This window comes from Lissotriton vulgaris, chromosome 4_1 (genome assembly GCF_964263255.1).
Source record: "Lissotriton vulgaris chromosome 4_1, aLisVul1.2, whole genome shotgun sequence".
NCBI lineage: Eukaryota > Metazoa > Chordata > Amphibia > Caudata > Salamandridae > Lissotriton > Lissotriton vulgaris.
In genome coordinates, this window is record NC_141691.1 from 1179731098 (window position 1) to 1179751382 (window position 20285).

A 20285-nucleotide genomic window follows, 5' to 3' on the forward strand; every position below is an offset into this window, starting at 1 on the left:
CATCTAGTCTCCTAGAATTTGGGAAAGGTATTCACCTTTATGTGGTTCAGCGGCTCCCGCACCGCTGTACGTTGATGGTGCTTTTGTAGCATAGAGCCCACCAGGTGCTACTGGCTGATGCAGGGCTTCTCCTCCTTCCCTATTGGAATTTGGGACAGGTATCGTCTTTATTTGGCTCTCACTTTACCACACATCTAGGGACAGATTTACTAGATTCTCACAGAGCACAGTACAGCAGCCGCAAATGCTGTGCTGCACTGCTTGACAAGGAGAAAGCAGGAGAGAGCTATATTTACAGAAATGTGGCACTCTCCTCGCCTCTCCCTAGAGCCCAGACAGAAATGTGCTACCCTGCACTACAGACACACCTTTGCACCATAGGGCACGGAAGGGTGTCTCTGTGAGTCTAGCATAGGTTGTGTACTGAAAGGTTTCAGTTCAAAATACTATTCTTCGGCTAACTTGAAAACCTTCCCCACTTTCTATGTGTAGCACACATACAAAGTAAGAAAAGAAAGAAGAAAGGAAAGCTTTTTTCCTTCATAAGACCTATTTGTCATCGGTGCTATTTTCTCACGCTAAACCATGTCAACCTTTTTTAAGTAATCATGGGAACGCCCAGGCTAAACCCATGGTACCCCCCCGGCCGGCGCTAAGTAATGCAAAGCAGTGCCATGCACTGCTTTGCCTTACTGTCAAGTTATTTTCCAGCTTAAAATAAGTTTTACGCTGCAAAGTGAATAACTGAAAAAAGATATAGGGGGCGATGATGATGCGACTAGGAAGGCTCTGACCATTCCGAGCCACATCGTAATGGGCTCCTCGGTTTACTTTCTGACCGCCTACTTATGATATAGACGGTCAGAAATTAAACCGGACGGTCATTCTGACTGGCTTCCGACATACACCAGTAGGAATCTGGCCTGTAATCTCAAGTGTGGGCCTTTCCACCCTTGAGATTACAATGCACGGTTTCCGACATGGATTCCCATGCCAGCCTGTCTGTCATGGAAACCATGTCGGAAAGCGTGTTTGAGGCACCCCAGCAGGGGCCCCTTTGGTACAGGGCCTCCTGTTGGGGCAGGGGTGATCCATGCACCTTGGTCTGCTTAATTCAGATACTCTGTCCATCACCACCCCCTTTTCTGAACCATGCACCTTGTGGCAGGCACTGCCACAGGGTGCAGGGATAAACTGCACCTCCCATTTCACTATGTGAGCATGCATTACAGCCGGTTTACAACCGTAATGCGTGATCCTATGGCAAAATGTAGGGATGCGACTGAACACCGTTGGGTCCCATCCCTACATTTTGCCATAGGATCACGCATTACGGTTGTAAATGGCTGTAATGAGGTGGTTGGGACCGCCGACTCAGTGTCGGTCAGTCATATGACTAAGTTGGTGTCAGGTGGAATCAATTTTGCCCGGCATCGAAATTAGGACCTTAGCGTCATTTCGCGTCACTTTTATGACGCACACAAGGTGTTAAAGCTTAGTAAATAGACCTCCTAATTTATTATTGCAAATTGACTGACATCTAAATATAAATATATCTTTCCATCGAAAAATATGGCACACTAAATGTATGCTGCACAATCTGTTTGTACATATTTATAAGCATTGTGCAACATCAAAGGGGCCAACTTGGCTGGGCAGCAGGATTGTTTGAATGAATGAATGAATGAATAAATGAATACACTCTTTTGCTATAAAAGGCTACCCTGAGGCATCCCAGCGCTGTGAGACCTGAGAACTGAATGAAGAACTCAAGAAACAAGAATGTCTTCAATCACTTCCTGAAGTCCAGATGGTTTGTCTCGAGCCTGATGTTATCTGGGAGAAGATTCCAGGACTTGGCTACTTGGAGGGAAAGCTGGCAGCCACCCATGCGTGCCCGCTTCACCCTAGGTAGTACCAGAAGGTTACGCTGATTAGATCTCCAAGGTCTGTGAGATTGATGTAGCTGGAACAGAGGGAGCAGGATAGTGGGGCCGGTGTTCGAGGTGGACTTGTGTGCCATGCACATGGTTTTAAATCAGATCCTTTCCTGGATCGGCAGCCAATGAAGGGACCGGAGTGCGGCCTTCGCCGAGCTACGTCTGGGTACGTTCCGAAGAAGCCGGGCAGCACAGTTCTGTATGGCTTGCAGTATTTGGATGGAACCTGCAGGGGCCCCAAGATAGACAGCGTTTGCATAATCCAACCGTGAGAGGATCAACAATTTGACCAGCAAGCGTCTGGCCTCGAAAGGGAGAAGAATCAGGACCTTCCTGAGGACCCGAAGCAGCCCACTGCAAGTCGCAGCAACCTTTTTGGTCTGAAAATGAAATCCCAAAGTGGAATCAAGCCAGACCCCCAGACTCTTAATCTGGTTCTTGGGAATAGGAGGGAAGCCCAGACAGGTTGATGACTACTGGGTTGTCATAACTCCTTCCTGAGTCCCAGCCTGAGTCTTGACTGAAACATCATGGGTAGGGCTAGATTTTGGTTTGCCTATGGACAGTTGGGGTAATTAATCATACAGCAGGCTTAGTTATACGGTTAATGAAAGGTAGAAGATGGGACCGTAATGAAAACCATGAAAAGTAGAAAGGTAGTCAGAAACCATGGGAGAAAATATGGCAAGTGATTACATGGCATTGTATATGTGATCTGGCTGTAACAGAATGGAGGAGCTGGTAAGTATGAGTGGAAACTGGGCACTGGGCACACACCTTTTCTTCGACTTATTAAGGACAATGGTAGAGAGGCTAAAACAGAAACAAAGGGGCGTGATTAACAAGGAAGGAATATCTTAACAAAGGCTCAGTCAGAGGTTTTCCACTTTTGAAAACCCTAAGAGCAAGCAACAGTAAAAACTATTGCCAAAAATCTCTGTCCTGATTTAGAAGCATTCTGATATTGCCCGTTATATAAATAACTGAGAAAACCAAAGTTGGATCAACCTTAATTGGTTCCCCGATAACTGAATTTAACAAGGACACTAGCTTAGACCAGAAGACACTTAATGCAGGAAAAGAATAAAAGATATGTAACCAGCCCCCTTCACCCTGATGCTTACCACGGAAACAACACTTGTCTAGAGCTAGGTGCATTTATTTACTGTTTTGCGGGGTAGAGCGAGAGATAAAATACATACTTTAAAAAATTTGCAGCTCTCAATTATTCATGGCCTAGAAGCGATATAGTCTCCCAGTCCCTCAGAGAAAATCACATTGAGTTGTTTACTGTATTTTATCCAACATGTTGCTAATACCATTTGGATATTCCTCTAATTTATGTATTAGCCGATACTAACCTTGACCTGAACAGTTCTTTAAATACAGTATTACTGTCCTGACTTATAATTATAAGCTTTAAGCTTTAAGAGACAATAAAATCTGGTAATCGACAAGAAAGAGTTGTGAGCCTGATTCACTACATCAAGCTGAGATTTCTAGCCAAGTCATCTGTCTACCCTGAAGGAAGAAGTGGCCTACCTCTCTGAACCCAGCTTGTTCCCAAAGAGAAACTATGACCGATGGTATTTTCAACCCCAAATAGCCTAACTCCTGGAGCGTATGGAATGCCCAGCCTGTGGAAATGTTATAACGCTGATATAGACTCAAAAGCCTAGCACTGGTATCTGCTTGGACCTTATATCTAGTTGTCTTTGCAATTTGGGAACCTAAATAAAAACTGGTAGATGCATGCCAGCATTGTGCATCATTCTATCCACAAAAAGGAGTAGATTATTCCACTACTTTCCAAAGCTCCAGAACAAAAATCTAAAAGTGCTGCTTCATAATAACCTTGAATATGAAGAACTGCCAATCCCCCCTGAAAGATGTCCAGCTAGAGGGAAGATAATCGAACCCAAGGTGCTTTAATATTCCAAATAAAATGGATTAAAAGTAATCTAAAACTGTCAAATAGCTATTCTTTACCTTAATAGGGAAGTTTGGAAAAATAAATAATAAAAGCAGAGGAACAGACATCTTAATCAGGGCTACTCTGCTTACCAAAGTCAAGGGGAGGACAGTCTTCTTTGAGCATCCCCTTTATCTTAGAAAACATTGAGAGATAATTTAGCTGGGGAGGAGGCAAGATGGCCGCGGAGGAGTCTCAGGAGTAGGTCGCTCTCACCTCTCTCTCTCCTGATGGTTTTTTCCTGGTATCGAATTGACGAGGTGAAATGTGCAGATTATGAGGAAAAGAAGCTGGTCTGAGCATACCCTGCTGCTATCCCGACAGCAGAAGATATTCAGCAGGATTGTATCGCGCTCCTTGACGGACCTCTTGAGCAGGGTATTGTGCCCGATAGCAGAGATACTGGGAGTACTGAGCGGGAGCTGGAATTTACCGAGCTACAGGATGTCGCTGCGCATCAAGCCGAAAGAAGTCAGGGACGTTACAGTAGAAGGCGAGGCTGTATTAGACGTCAGTATGCCCTCAGAGACACATACGGTGACAAGGATTCAGGCAGCTAAGATGGGCAGCAGCGGCGTCTCAGCACATGAAACGGAGCCAAACCCACAGAAAACTAAAGAAAAGGGGGAGAAAACTAAAATCAAAGAACGAGACGCTGAACTTAAAGCGGAACAGAGGGCAGAAAAGAAAGCGACTGCAGGAGCTAAATTAAAACAGTCCAAAGCGACTCCAAAATCCGCGGAGCTAAAAGGTAAAAAATGTGCCGGTATGCGTCAACCTACCATGCAGGAGGCATTCAAGACATCGGTGGTGCCACCACTCAGGACTATGGCAATGGCAGGAGTCCTGGAGGTCGATCTCGTGGCTGGTGGAGGAGCGGAGAGGCGTCCTGCGGAGGCAGCTGAGGTAGCTGTGTCATCGGCTGATACAGGCAAGGTGCGCCCGCCTGGGATAACGATAGCGGCAGGAGCAGTGGATGGTGATCTCGTGGATAATGGCGGAGCAGAAAGGCGTCCCGCAGAGGCAGTCGGGGTAGCTGAGTCATCGGGTCAGACAGGCAAAGTGTGCGCACAGGAAGCAGAGCACAGCCTACACCCTGAGGCAGAGATCACAGAACGGGCGGAGAGAACAGAGCAGACGGAGCAGACAGCAACAACAGTGGAGACAACGGAGGTCTGTATGGAGGGCAACAATCCAGGAATTTCAGGTGGGGGATCAAATGTGCCGGGGAAGCCAGGAGGGCCCACTGGAGGCTCAGAACATGCAGAGACCCTAGAGGCAAGCTGCGCTACGGATGCACTGGGCAGCACATGCACTGCAACTATTTCAGAAGAGATTCCATTAAGTCGGTTATCAGAATCCGTGATGATGGGGGAAAATGAGGTGGATGTTATTGCTCTCACTGTTGTTACTGGACAGAGACCCGAGGTAGACATCCCATCTAAGGCCAGGAACACTGAAATAGAAGGTAATCCGATTATGAACGAGCAAGCTGGCGCAGAGGAGGGGCAGCTGGTCCCGGGGAACCCAACAGAGGATTGCTTTTTCTCTGTGAATGAAACAGGTGTCTCAGAGACCTCAGAAGGGGCTGTTACCGAGAATGAGTCGGACGGTCCCACTGGGGAAATCTCCTCAGCAAGCGAAGACTCAGATTCGGAGCTATCGGGCTCAGATATAGGCTCAGAGACGGAGGAATCAGAGGAGTTAGTAGAGTCAATTAAACAGAAGCCTAAAACTCCAAAACGGAAGCAACAGCAGAGGAGCCGATGACGCTACAAACGCCATGACCCTGCCAGCCCAACGCATAAAGAGGTCACCAAAAAACTGGATTGGGATTACTCAGCCACCTCAAGCCTGTATCAAGAAGATGATATGGCACATGGGGGGCCCAGAGGTCAGCTAAGGAGCCAGCATGGAGAGACTCCTACGATAGGCCTACTTTACTCCACTTTAAAGCAGATGCAGGGAGAGGCGAGATCAGAAAGTAGGAGGACTAAGCAAGCAAATAAGAAAATTCAGAACTCCCTTACCAAAATGAATAAACTATACGCTGAGATGGCGGGCAGGGTTACGGAGGTGGAGGAACGGACCGGTAAAATGGAGGATGAGGTTTCTAGATGGCAGGAGTTTAAGGAGAGTCAAACCAAGGCCACAGAGGACATAAGATGGAAACTCGAGGACATGGAAAATAGGCAAAGGAGAAATAACATCAGACTCCTGGGGATTCCGGAGGGAGCAGAAGAGCAGGACCCGTGGGCCTATGTATTGGCACTTTTTAGGGGGACATTCCCCGAGCTGGAGAGATGGAATTGGGATGTAGAGGTGCAGAGAGCACACAGATTTCCCCTAACGCAGAAGTCATCATATCGCAGCTCACAGAAGGGCAAACCAAGAGCCATGCTGGTGTTTTTGGGGAACTTCTTGGCCAGGCAGGAAGTCATGGACAGGGCTAAGCCGCAGGACCGTTGCACGTATAATGGGGTAACATTCTTCGCACGTCCTGACTTCTGCCACGTCACTGTGGAAAGAAGATGGAGGCTACGTCAGATGATCGAACCATTTCAGAAGCAGGGATGCGAGGCTTATTTGCTATTTCCTGCGAGGCTTAAAATAATAGTGGATGGCCAGACTAGAATGTTCTTTTCGAGATTAAGGCGCAAGCCTTCTTGGACGAATACAAGGAGAAACACAGACGAGGGGGTGCTCGAATGGGTAGCCAAGCCCCCTGATGACAATGCTGACATAACATCAAATGTATCTGGATATTTCTATGGACACAAAGGGTTTTATATAGGGGAGTGCAGTAGGAGGGCTTGGTCACTCTGGTAGATAAGTTTGGGTGCAGCACTAGGCAAAAAAAAAGGGGGAAAAAAAGTTTCACCTCAATGAACTTATAAGGTCGTGTTGGAAGGGAGGGAGAGGGTTGCGACGCTCCGCTGAGCTAGGAAGCAGCCATGCATAGGTCAGATTTTACCTATTTTCCTGTAAGGGGGGAGGCCCGGGGGAGGGGTACGAAGGACAGGGGATGAGGGTAGGTTTAATCAAGGGACAAGGGCAGGGGCAAGAACACAGAGTAAAGAGATATATTGATTATTTGCTGACTGGAAAGCAGCCAAGAAGACAAGTTGAGTGGATAGAAGATACAGGCTTGATAAAGCGTTGGATAAAATGGGTACTATAAGAGCTAATACAGATACTAGGGTAGTTACACTTAACTTATGTGGCCTCAATGATCAGATTAAAAGGCAAAAAGTGGCTGTGTTGCTGAAAGAGACAAGGGTGGACTTTTTCCTCCTTCAGGAGACTCACATAGAGGGGAATAAGCTGTTTCTGCTTGAGCTACTAGGGTTTCGGGTACTAGCCTATTCTAAACAGGGAGTTAAGAGGGGGGTTGCCATTCTCACAAAGAGGTTTGATATCCAGACCAGGAAAAAACTAGAAGATCAATGGGGCAGATGGGTTTTGATACAATGTTTGATTGGGGAGGAATGGGTCACTTTAGGCTCAGTATATGGGTCTACCGAGGATGATCCGGAGGTATTTGACTTTTTGGATATAGAACTGGCAACATGGGCACCGAAAATAATTTTAGCGGGCGATTTTAATATAAACGGCGCCGATGGGCTAGGCCTGGGAAATCATGGTCATTACTCAGGTAGGAAAAAAAGAGTTTGCCGGGCAATTCAGAGGATGGCTAGCAATAATTCTTTAAGCGATATATGGGGGCAATTAAAACCGTCTGAACCTGGATATACTTACTATTCAGCACCCCATAAAATCTGTGTCAGATTAGACTATTATTTTGCATCAGGTTTCTCGCTTTCCAAAATGCACAAAGAGAGATTACCTCGTATAGTATCCGATCATAACCCTCTTGTTCTTACGGTCCTTAGAGATGGCTTTAGGAGACACGCAAGGGCTTGGTCATTTGAAAAAGAGCCCTTGGAAGATCCAGCCTATGTAGAACGTATGCATATATGGATTAGAGACTTCTGGGATATCAATAGGGGTAGCACCACAATAGAAAAATGTATGGGACGCTTTTAAAGCAGGGGTTCGCGGCGAGACATTGAGCTACAGCCTGGCAAAGCAAAAAAAAGAAAAAGAAGTATCAGAGCAGTTAAAGATAGCAGTGTTAAATGCAGAACAGGAACTGGCCAAGGTTATTAGGGACAGGCAAGACTCGGATCAGCAGGTTTTACAGGTCATGTTAGCTAAGGCGGCAGCTGAGGAAAGCATATCTCGGAAGGCAGCTAAAATATTTAAGGAAAGAAGGGAAGGATGCTACGAATATAATGAAAAGGTGGGCCATACTCTTGCAGTTAGAACAAGACAGAGAGAAGCAAGAGGGAAAATCAGTAAAATAAGAGATACAGAAGGTAATTTAGTTACCGAAGAGAAAGAGATTCTGGAGGTCTTTTGGAAATTTTACCTCAAACTGTACACAGAGGAACAGGAAAGATTACCAGAGGACATTAATGGATACCTTGAGGGAACACCAAGCAGAGTACTATCTGAGACTGACAGTGAGGCGCTGGGGGTTCCACTGGAAGAGGAGGAAATCATGGAGGCCATGCTAAGTTTGCCATCTGGCAAAGCAGCTGGGCCAGATATGATCCCTGGAGAATTTTACAAGGTTTTCTTTAAGTCTCTAAAAACGGATCTAATGAATACAATGCTCGCTGCTCAAGAAGGAGTATCAATTCCTGCCAGCTGGGATGGGGCCAACATAGTAATAATCCTTAAGAAGGGCAAGTCACCAACCGACCCTGGATCATACCATCCTATAACCTTAATCAACTTGGACGTTAACATCTTTTCAAAATCCTTGGCTACAAGACTATCGGGGGTGATAAAAGGTTTAGTCAGTAAAGATCAGCACAGGTTTATTCCAAACAGGGGCACGACTCAGCATATAAGAAAAGTAATTACTTTATTTGATGCCCAGGGGATAACACAAGAGGGGGCAGGGGGACCTATGGCAGTCCTCCTGCTAGACGCCGAGAAGGCGTTCGATCGCGTGACCTGGGAGTTCCTGTGGGCAGTACTGAGGAAAGCGGCGTGCGGGGAAAGGTTCTTGAAATCAATAAGATCAATGTACAGGGCTCCAACGGCATGTATAAGAGTAAATATGGAACGCTCAAGCTCTATTGTAATTTCGCGTGGCACTAGGCAGGGGTGTCCATGTTCACCCCTGCTGTTTGCACTGTATATTGACCCGCTATTGGCTAAGCTAGAACAAAATGAGCTGATACAACCCCTGGCAACAAAAATAGGTCCTTGCAAAGTACTAGCATACGCGGATGACGTGGCAGTTCTCACACCCGCACCCATAGAGTCTATTAGGGAAATAGAATTAGAGGCGGATCAGTTTGGAAGGGTGGCAGGGTATGCACTGAACAAAACTAAGACTCAAATTATCTGTAATGCATATGTAGAATGTACCGACTCCCGGGTGGTGACAGAGGGGGTGTATCTGGGAGTGACCATCACGGCAGATTTAGATCAATTAGTAGAAAACAACATCAGACCGATAATAAATAAGGCCAAACGAGATGTGGACAGGGTACACAACATCCACATGTCTATAGTAGGCCGAGTGAATTTGGTTAAAATGAACCTGCTCCCAAAGTTCTTATATTTATTTAGAACAATCCCTTTATATTTTAACGTTAGCTGGTTTACTCTAATAGAACAAATGTTTAATCGGTTTATCTGGTCCCACGGTAAAACCAGAAGGGCTCTTAGATTTATGTCACTACCACGGGAGCGTGGGGGTTGGGCTATGCCGGACCTTAAGTTGTATTACTGGCAGCTGCATTACAACAAATGACAAGTCTTCAGGGAGGGTCTGAAATGGAAGCAGTACACCATACCGGATCCACCGAGATTTATGGATTGGTTTTAGGAGATGAGGTTGAGAATGTGTTACTGAAGCAAACGGAGCCGCGCTTTTTTAAAGATACTAAATCTAAGACAGTGGATGCAGCATATAAGATCTGGCAGGCTTTTAATAAGAGCTTTGGTATGGGCAGATTTAATGCCACACTAGATTGGCCAATAATTTTACACTACCACAGGATATATTCAGAGACTCAACTTTTGGGGAGTGGGTAAGACTTGGGATTAGGAACGTGGGGGATCTTATAGGCCCCGAGGGTATTTACCAATTTTCAGTATTGCAAGGGAAGTTCGGAATGAACTCAAGAAGCTTTTTCAAATATCTACAAGTAAGAAGCTTTCTTGCAGGCAAGACAGGGGGGGAGAGAGGTTTAGAATACAATATAATATTGCAGGTCATCAAGGAGGGGCAAGGATGCACGATTGGAAGATTGTATGCAGAGCTGATTAACAATAGAGATGATGATTTGGAGAAGGTAGAACTGAAGTGGATCAATAAAATGGGGATAGAGCGGGGGGTGTTTGGGAAATCACTAAAGTATGGTTATGAAATTCTCTGCTCCTCAGCCTTGCAAGCACAGCACTATAAAACTCTGTATATGCTGTATTATACACCTGCTAAAATAGCTCAATGGGGGGAACACAGGGAATAACATGTCCCAGGTGTCACAGTAATGAGGGCGATATAATGCAGTTTGTTGCTTGCCCAATCTTACGGCCACTGCTAGAATCTATGGAGGTATTCATGGATAGAACACTTAAAATGCAAATTAAGCTAACCCCAGAACTGGTCATGCTAGGGGTCACAAGTGATGTCTCTTGCCGTAATCATGAATATTTTATATTCGTAGCAATGGCAGTTTTCCGCCTGTGTAATGCGACAGCCTGGAAAGATAAAACACCACCTTTGTTGCAGCAGTGGGTAGCCAGGCTATTGCATAGCTGCAACTTAGAGAACTCAATTTATGCCAGGCTGGGAAAAAAGGGAGAGCAAAGGGGCAGCAAATCTGGGCCCCAATTAACAAATGGAGGGAAGGGGTGGGTTAAGATTATCAGTCATGATTGTGTTCGTGGAATGTACAGATTATATCCTTACATGAACTTTGTTTCAACTTGATTCCTGCTTCTCTCCCACCCTTTTCTCTCCTTTTTATCTTCTTTATTTTCTTTTTCTCTTTTTTTTCTCATTTCTACTTTCACTATACTTGTCTTCCATATTACTTACTGATTATTAATAACTGTGAATTGTGCAAACAAAGTTTGTTATGTAAAATTTATGGATTGTCTATATGGTTTGCCCCAGGCCCGAACTCAAAGGAAAACTGTCCTTCCGGGGAGGTGGGAGGGGGGGGGGGGGGGGTTAAAATGTATGAACATTTTCAATAAAAATAAAAATAAATAAAAAAAAGAGAGATAATTTAGCTGGAAGAGGTTTGGATTATCCTGAGTAACATATACCTCCAAATTCCGAATAGGTGTATGTTGTCTTGCCTGAATGCAGAGGTGCTGGAAGAACCTCAGGGCTAGAGCTGCAAAGCAGGACTTCTGTTTTTCTTGGGTTAATCTTATAGCCCCGAATATTCTTAAACTGATCAAGTTCATCTATTATCTACTGAATATTTCCCCTTTCTGGTTTTAAGTACAAGATAAGATCATCTGTAAAGTGTTTTAACTTGGTCATACCTGAGAGAGGTGCCTCTATAGCTTGAGAAGCCTGCATCCAAATTGCTAAAGGTTCAATAGAAAATGTAAATAATATAGGCGAAAGTGGACATCCCCTGGTGCGTCCCCTCTTTATTGTGACCATGCGAGCTAGATGAGAATTAGCAAGAATTTGAGCGCTGGCTACATGATTGATTTTTTATAACATTTTGACAAGCCTAAAGGGAACTCAAACCATTGCAGGCCTAAAAACAACACCTCCCAGTTAACCTGATCAAACGCCTTCTCCGCGTCAACCATGATAACCGCATCCTTTGTCTGGTAAACTGAGAAAAAATCAATCGCCTGGAGCAAGACGCTCGTATTGGCAGCCATCAGCCGCCCAGTTACGAAACCTGTATTGTCCCTAGTGATTACCCCCTGGCCCAGTGAACTAATACGAATGGCCCAGATCTTCATGAAAAGTCGTGGTCTGCGTTTAGGAGGATAATGGGTCTATAGTAGCTGACATCCTCATGATTTTTACTTTTTTTCAATAAGCTGACTATTGTTGATTCCCTGAACTGAGATGATAATTCACCCCCTTCCTTCACATTGTTAAACAGCTCGGTCAGAAAAGGGGTTATTTGCCGGCAAACATTTTGTAAAATTTGGCTTGCATCAGCTTCCCTCAGTTTTGCTGCAAGGCATTGAGTCTAAGACATCATTTAATTCCTTAACTGTAATATTTGACATGAGTTGATGAGCATGGATGTCTTCTATAGTTGGCATTTGAAGCTAGTTTCGAAGATGGACTTATAGTGTTGAAAAAAACCTGGATACTATATCCTTGTCTGCAACCAGATCGCCCATAACTGGGTTCTTCAGTTTTCTTACATACGCATACTCTTCCTTTACACTGGTACACCAAGCCAAGTGCCCCTCGATCTGCTCACTCTCATCGCACTGTTTCTATGGATAAGCCCTAGAGCTAGTGATTTCTTTTATGGAAAACTTTGGTTAGTTATCTTTAAGATGAGTCTCCTACAAAAAGAGAACATCTTGGGAAAAAGGCACAAACCATCTTTCTAGTGCCTCATGCTTCTGTTTATTAACCATCCTGTTAACACTACAGACTAGAATTCTCGTTTTGTATCCCATTTTCACCCATTGTTATGATTGCCAAATACTGTAACCATGCATAGAGAAATATCTGCTCACTTTTTGGATAACCGTGGATTCTGACCGCTTCTACTTGATCAACTCGGAATATACATAGAGAAAATCCACTCATATTTTGATCTGTATGCCTGACCGTACCCAGAGTGCCCCACTTGTGGCCCACCAATGACCGCAAAAAGAACCAAAAAAGAAGATTGCAGACAGTGTGAACCATCCCTCAGGGAGGGGAACAGCCCAAAGTGCCCCACCCAGTGAATACCTATCTAAGATTGGTGCCTTGACATCGCACCATTGTGCCCTCTCCCTCCCCTAACCCCATCAACAATGTTCAAAAAAGCATTTAAAAAATAGCCATTATAAAGTGCCAGAACCACAATATCAAACCCCAATAATAGTGAAACCAATTCTTCACTATTGTGAGATTATACAAAAAACCCCACCGATAATTAGATTTAAACATCTGTTACTTAAAGCTCCTGAGCCTTGGATACTTTAGAAAACAGATTGAATTGCCCTTTCAGAAGAACCTGCAATTTAGATTGCTGCATAATACGGGTAAGTACCCCTTGCGCTTTATAAAGTGGAGCATTCTAACAAAATCCTTTTGGTGTCTGGCTGCAGCACCAGACAAATCAGAGAAAAATCTACACAGAGGCACTTCCAGTGTAGAAAACTGTCTCTGCTGTATTGCCTTAAATAGCACCTGCTCTTTTACTCGATAATCTCCAAAATCAACAAGAATTGTACATTGTCATTTTGAGGTAGTGAAGAGTTGTGCTGAGAGTTGAGCTCTTGTTAAAGTTAAGTCCTTAGAGAAACCCAGCAAGACAAGAGATTGAATAAATGAATCGATCTATGGTAGCATTGTTGACCCTCACAACCCTCTGGAACTCCCACAATACAAAGATTAGAGCAGCATGAGTGATTTTCCAGTTCTTCAATCTTGTTCTCCAACAGAGACTTCTGCTTGTGAAACTAGCTGATATACTTCTGGGTCATCTAGAGCTAGTCTTCTAACTCCAAGATCCTGGATTCGGCCTCCTTCAGCTTCTCTGGAAGCTGTGCTATAAAATTCTTGATTTTGTTGAGTCTGGTGCAAAAGGCAGCAGTTTCCAATGATTGAGAAGCCGTCAAATCCCTGATCTCTTTGAGGATCAGATTTAACATGTTTTTTAATTTCGATTTTGAGAGTAGGTGTTTCATTCACTTGCTGGAGAATCTCTTGCTGAATTCCAGCCTGATTGCTATCCTGTGCCACAAAACATTCTTCTTCTGGACCATTCATCTTTGAAGGGCTCAATGCAGCTACCAGAGGATCAGGTGGAAAGGCCTGTTGTGCCTTCTGTTTTCCAGCTAAAGCTGGAGCAGACAGCACCTGGAGAGTAGGTGAAACCAATACCTGAGAGGCTTCCAAGTAACCGGCAGTTGTCTCTGTTTTGAAACAAGGAATATTCCTTTATAATAGACTGCTTGAGACCTGATTTCTTATGTGCAAACATCTTGCTCGTTTCTCCCCCACTCGCCTGGTTAGGGAAGAACACCACCAGCAGATTATTGTGACCCACCTGAAAAAGAGAAGCGGGTGCCTCTGAATCAGATTGTTTGGCAGCCTCTGGGGAAGTCAAGCTATCCTTGTTGGTTCCTGAGCCTGGGATTATATTTCTTCCCATGATTCATTCCTTTTGCAAGAGGGAAGTGCAATTTGCCCTTGCCCCTGCCTCACCTCCACATTTTTTAGCAGTTAGTGCAAAAACGGACACCTCGGGATTAGTGGAGACACCTGGTGCCTTCCAGTATTTCTGCATAGTTATCGCTGAAAATAAGTGAACCCACCCAGTGACCCCGACTGAGTGGCAATCCCAGTGCTTATCAAAATTCAAAGTAGCACAGAGAGCATTTACTGTCCTAGCTGGAAACCCGGGAGGTCCCACACTACCTCTGGTCTTTAAAAAATCACTCTTGTCACAGCCCAGCTGCTGGTGGAGGCCAATCCCAGGTGCTCTGCAGCACAACCATTTGTTGTAAGTACCCCCTCTCGAGTTCTTCAATGCTACCGCTGAACTAGGGTAGCAGGGCAGCAGTAATACATACAAGGTCCTAGTCTTTCCTTTCTGTTGTCAGCCTTTCTTTTCTTTTTTTATTCTCTTGTACCGCCACAATGCTGTACATCAGGTTTAAAACTGCAGCTCCCCCTGCGGTGCAGGAACCCAAGCCGGAGATCCGGAGGCAATCTCCTCTCTTACCAGGCGGTGCAGAAGACCACAGCATGACTCATGAAAGTATAAGCCACACTGCAAGGTCTTTCTCTTCTTTTCTCTTCTTTCCGCCTACTTTCACTCTCCTGGGATTCGGGCGCACTGCTGTGGCTCCAACTCTCCGGTGAGACTGGAAACCAGATCCCGCAGGTAGACAAGGTAAGGGGAGGGGTTTGTGGTGCTCAGCTGTAGAGCATGTGAGGTCTGCCCGTGGCTGATAAAGCTGTTCAAGCCTCCAATTTACTACTTTTCACAAAAAAAATGATAGTGTGGGTTGTTTATTCATAAATATTGCTTTACAATGAATATATATAAATAAAATGACATCTTTTAATTCATGTATAATTTAATACACATTGAGGGCCAGATGTAGGTGGCCATTTACCGCCCGGTAATGGGTTTTTGGGATGTAGGGGGGCAATTTTACCGATTCGGTAAATTTACAGATTCGGTAAATTTACCGAATCGGTAAAATACCGAATCAGTATTTTTACCGATTTGGTAACTCCTAGATGTAGGTGGGACTCTTCTGAGTCCCAAAGGCCTTTCAGATTCGATATTTTACCACCCAATCCAATTGGGTGGTAAAATATGCCATGCCATGTGACAGACAGACATGCCCTTAGGGTATGTCTGTGTGACACATGGCACACATGTCTGTATTTGGGGTGCTAGAGGATGTCAAAGTGACACCCCCTGCACCCTTGCTGGAATCGGTATTTACCGAATCGGTATACCGATTCGGTAATGCCCATTGATTCCTATGGGCTTTATTGCCCATAGGAATCAATGGGCATTACCGAATCGGTATTTACAGAATCGGTAAATACCGAATCTTAACAATTCGGTATTATACCGATTCTGTAATACCTGCATCCCTCCCCCTCTATTTTACCACTTCTTAAATACCGAATTGGTAAAATTCGGTATTTAAGAAGTTGTAAAATATATTTACCTACATCTAGGCCATAATTTGATGGTTTAATGGACTGTGACTTTTTAGTTTATTGGATTTAGGTTATTACTAAAATGTGTTAATTAATTTACATTTATTTTTGATAAAATAACATATTTTTACCATTTTTGTAACAAATAATATACTTTAATAACTTTCCATACACATTCCCATAGGAAGATCTCTGCCACAGTAAAAGAGATCTGCTCCAACAGGTGCAAGTTGTTAGTAGCAACTTTACACTTGTAAATGCTGCAGCAGGAGTCTCCAGCCCCTGGTTTGAAGTAGTAGAGACTCACAATACTACTCGAGTCAAGTCAAAGACAAAATTATCTTGATTCAGTTAATAAAACAATAAAATAATACACAACATAACCATTAAAACACAATTACATACAAGCGCTCAGCATATAGACATTCCTTGTTACGATTAGACTAGAAGGTGATGTGCATAAAAAAGAAGAAGACAAATACAACATGAAAGCGCATCAAGGGCTAAAATAGTTCAGAGAAATACAGCAGAGTTGTAGAAATTACATTGCCACTGTAACCCTCAGCATTTATAGCAATAGAGATAAACTGTAGGCATTTATGAAAGTATATTCAATTTGCAATAGCTTCAGATAAGGTTACATGAATATTTTGTCAAAAATGTATTAACCTTCAGAACAATTAGGGCCCCATTAGAATGGCGGGCAGACTTTGCCCGCCCGCCATCCTCGTGGTAATAGGAACCGCCCACCTTAAGGGTGGGGGTCCCGTCGCCAGCATTAGGATGCGCCCGCCACAGTGGCGGGCACATCCCACATTCCTATAATTGTTGCAGGCGGTGCACTCAGAACCGCTCGCCACAATGGCAGGAAAGCATGCTGTGCAGCAGGCACCACGCGGTGCCTGCCATGCTGTGCATGGAACTGCTGGGGGGTACCATAGGTACCCCTCACCCCCCCGGAGTCCCGCTAAAGGCCCCCTCAGGGATTCTCTGCATGCCTTTCCGTGGCGGCATTGCCGCCACGGAAAGGCATCCACAATTACCCATCCTAATATGGCCGGCGGTGTCTGATAGACACCAACATCATATTATTCCTTTTCCGCCCTGGCCGCAAGGCGACCGGGGCGGCAAAGCGGCGGACGGTCTTTCAGTCCGCCGAGGTCCCCCCCGCCATACTAATATGGCGGGGGGAAACAAGTGTGGATTTTGGGCGGATTGCCCCCGCCAGAATGGCGGTGGCTACCGCCAGCCTGGCGGGGGCAATCCGCCCGACATCGTAATGGGCCCCTTGGTCTATAAAATCACATTGGGGCAAAAAGCAAATGCTAGGTTAAAAACAGCATAAAAATAAGCTACCTCATTAAAAAATGCTACTTCCCTACCATATTCCTCAGTCTTCTGGCAGCCAAAATAAATGTATGGACCATTATGCTAATAGAGTAATTCTGGCCTACACCTTCAAATATTCAGTAGCCTGAACAATGGAAGTGTGAATTGTTTTCTTTGCGCATCCTGCAATTTACAAAAAAGGAAAAAATGTAACATAGATTGAATAGAGCAGGAGTCACAAAGGCATAATTCAAGATCGAGTCACAATATACGTCGCTTGGATACGAAACCTGAATGTGGTCCATCTTAAACCTAAATCTACGTAAATAAATTCTCTGCAAATAGTGGGGTAAGAAATAATGATACGGCTCCATACCATCCATGATTATTAGCAGCCACCCTTTTCTTTTTTTTAACTCTTGAGGTTCCCTATGCAGACTCCAGAAGGAAAGGAATTCTGTCTTAAGTTGCCTTTCAGATAGGGTGGTGACCTCCCATTGGTTGAGGAAACACTCTGGTATCCCTTACAAGGTAAATTGTTCTTTAACGTTCCTCAGCCATGGAATCTTGGAAACATAATCATGTCACAAACAGTTGGTGACTACATCATGATTAAAAAGAGTTTCTTGTTTGAACCAAATAGACTGCTACAACATAAGTGGAGCTGATTTAATACTGTCCTCCACCTACTGCACGCCCAGCTCCATGTGGCCATGATTAGTGGGCACACTATTGGAGATTGCAAGAGCATTCTCAAAAACACATTATTGCAGACTTGTAAGTGTGACGTGTCACAATATGCCCAAATGCCTGCACCATACAACATGACAGAGCAGCAAAGTCCTTTATAGATGTTAACCATCACATCCAGGAGTTTGGAGCCTAACTTCCCAGCAAACCTAAAATGTTTATCACTTGGTTGTTCTAACTGGGATATCCTAACCTTCATTAGGTGCACCCAAGTGCCTTTGCAATCAAACAGAAAGTCCAAGTATGTGAATGTTGGAACTATTGAAAGTTTGATACTGTTAATGAATTGGGATCTCAAATTAGAAAAGGATCATCCTCTGACCATGGTATGTGACTTGGTTATGTTCATCATTAAGCCCAAATTACTCATAAATAGGACACCTCTATCCAACAGCTTTTATAGACTCACACCAGTTATTGAGAGCAGGATGCAATCATCTAGGAGATTTCTTCATTCCAACCCTTGATTTATCTATCTCAAGAGGTAAAAAATGATCTAGATCATTAATATATGAAAACAAAGGGGCCAGCATACACCCTTTTCTCACACCACGTTTATTATGGATGGATATAGTACATTCACAATTAGTCACATCTTCTTCCAGCTGTGCCAAAAAGTGCATCAAAGGGGCCTCCACTACCATTTGCAAAATTTTAGCCACAAGCTTCCTTCTACTCACACAGTCAAACGCCACGGTGAGGTCCATGACTGCTAGGTCCATGCAGCCTTTGCCTGCGTATATTGGCTGAGGATTAAGTGAAGATTCACACATTGTTCGGCTTTTCCAAGGCCCTTCCTAAACCTAATCTGAACAGTAGAAAAGGTAACATGTTCTGCAACTCCATCCTCCATCTGACTGAACAGAATCTTCCACAAAAGTTTGGCTGTGAGTCAATTAGGGAGATAGGTCGGTAGAACAGAGGATCAGCTCTGTCTCCATTCTTATAACTGGGTTCGATAATAGAAATAGACCATGACTAGGGAGGCCCCAAGCAACTGTGCTCCTCAATACATTAACATCATGAGGTGCCCATAAATCAATATTATTGATAAAGAAGATCAATAGGGACACCATCAGGGCCTGAGGGCTTATTACTTGCATTCTGTTTTATTGCCGACCAGACCTCTTCTAAAGTAATAGGTAACAGAACCAAGTCACACCCTAGACAGTCAGCTACAAGGGTCTAAGAATGATCATCTGTTTCAAGACTTGTAAGACTAAACATAAATGTATAGTCTGAGATGCAATTACTGTGTAGCAAAAAGTGGAGAGTTTGCCTTCAGTGTAGTAGTATATGTACACATGAGTACATATGCACATGTATTACATTTGTGAATCAGGCCTAATGTGCCTACATTACTTCCTCAGGAGATGACTAGACTATGCTTGACAGGGTCAAGGATTGTTATTCCAACTATTACACTTACCTGCAATTGAGAAACTCAGCTCCCCATTGACACTTCATCACACTGACATTGCACGGAAGGATAACATAATGAACTACTGGCTCTCTGAATATTAGAGCATAACAGGGGCTATGTGTCCTGCTCAGTGTATGGGGTTTATGCACATGCTTGTGTGTAACTTGGTTAAAGGTCACACAATGTATCTCCAGTTTTACATCCATCATTAGCACTAGACTGTTGGAGCATATCTATTGTTTCTTCGACTAGTCCTAGAGATATTACCTCCCGCAAATTGTCAACTTACACACTTTGGGTCAGATGTACGACATGATTTTGCAAGCGCAAATGGGTTTGTGAACCCGTTTGGGCATGCAAAATCACTGTTTGCCATGTACAAGTCCTAAATAGCGAGTCACAATTTATTTGCGCCTCACTATTTAGGAATTGTGAGTCGCAAATAGGAAGGGGCGTTCCCTTTCTAATTGCGTATGCTATGTGTGAATGTTTTGTGACCGCAATTGCTGTTGCAGAACATTCGCAAATTTCAGTCGCAATTTGGAAGGGGTCCCAAGGGGACCCCTTCCACTTTGTGACTGTCTCAAAAAATATTTTTTAAGGGCAGGCAGTGGTCCCAGGGACCACTGCCTGCCCTTAAAAAAGCTAAACAGAAACGTTTCATTTCCTTTTTTTTTTTTTAAATGCATCCCACTTTTTTTAAGGAAATCGGTCAGCATTTAAAATAAAAAAGCTGCTTTAATAAAAAGCAGTTCCAGACATGGTAGTATGCTGAGCCCAGCAGGCCACCATCCCTGGTAGTGCTGGCACTCCCAATGGGCTTGCAAATTGCGAGAGGCTCATTGATATTAATGAGCCTCGCAATTTGCGACCCCATTGGGAATCCCAAAACAGTGTAATAACACTGTTGTATATTTCTCACAAGCCATGTTTGCGCTATTTAAA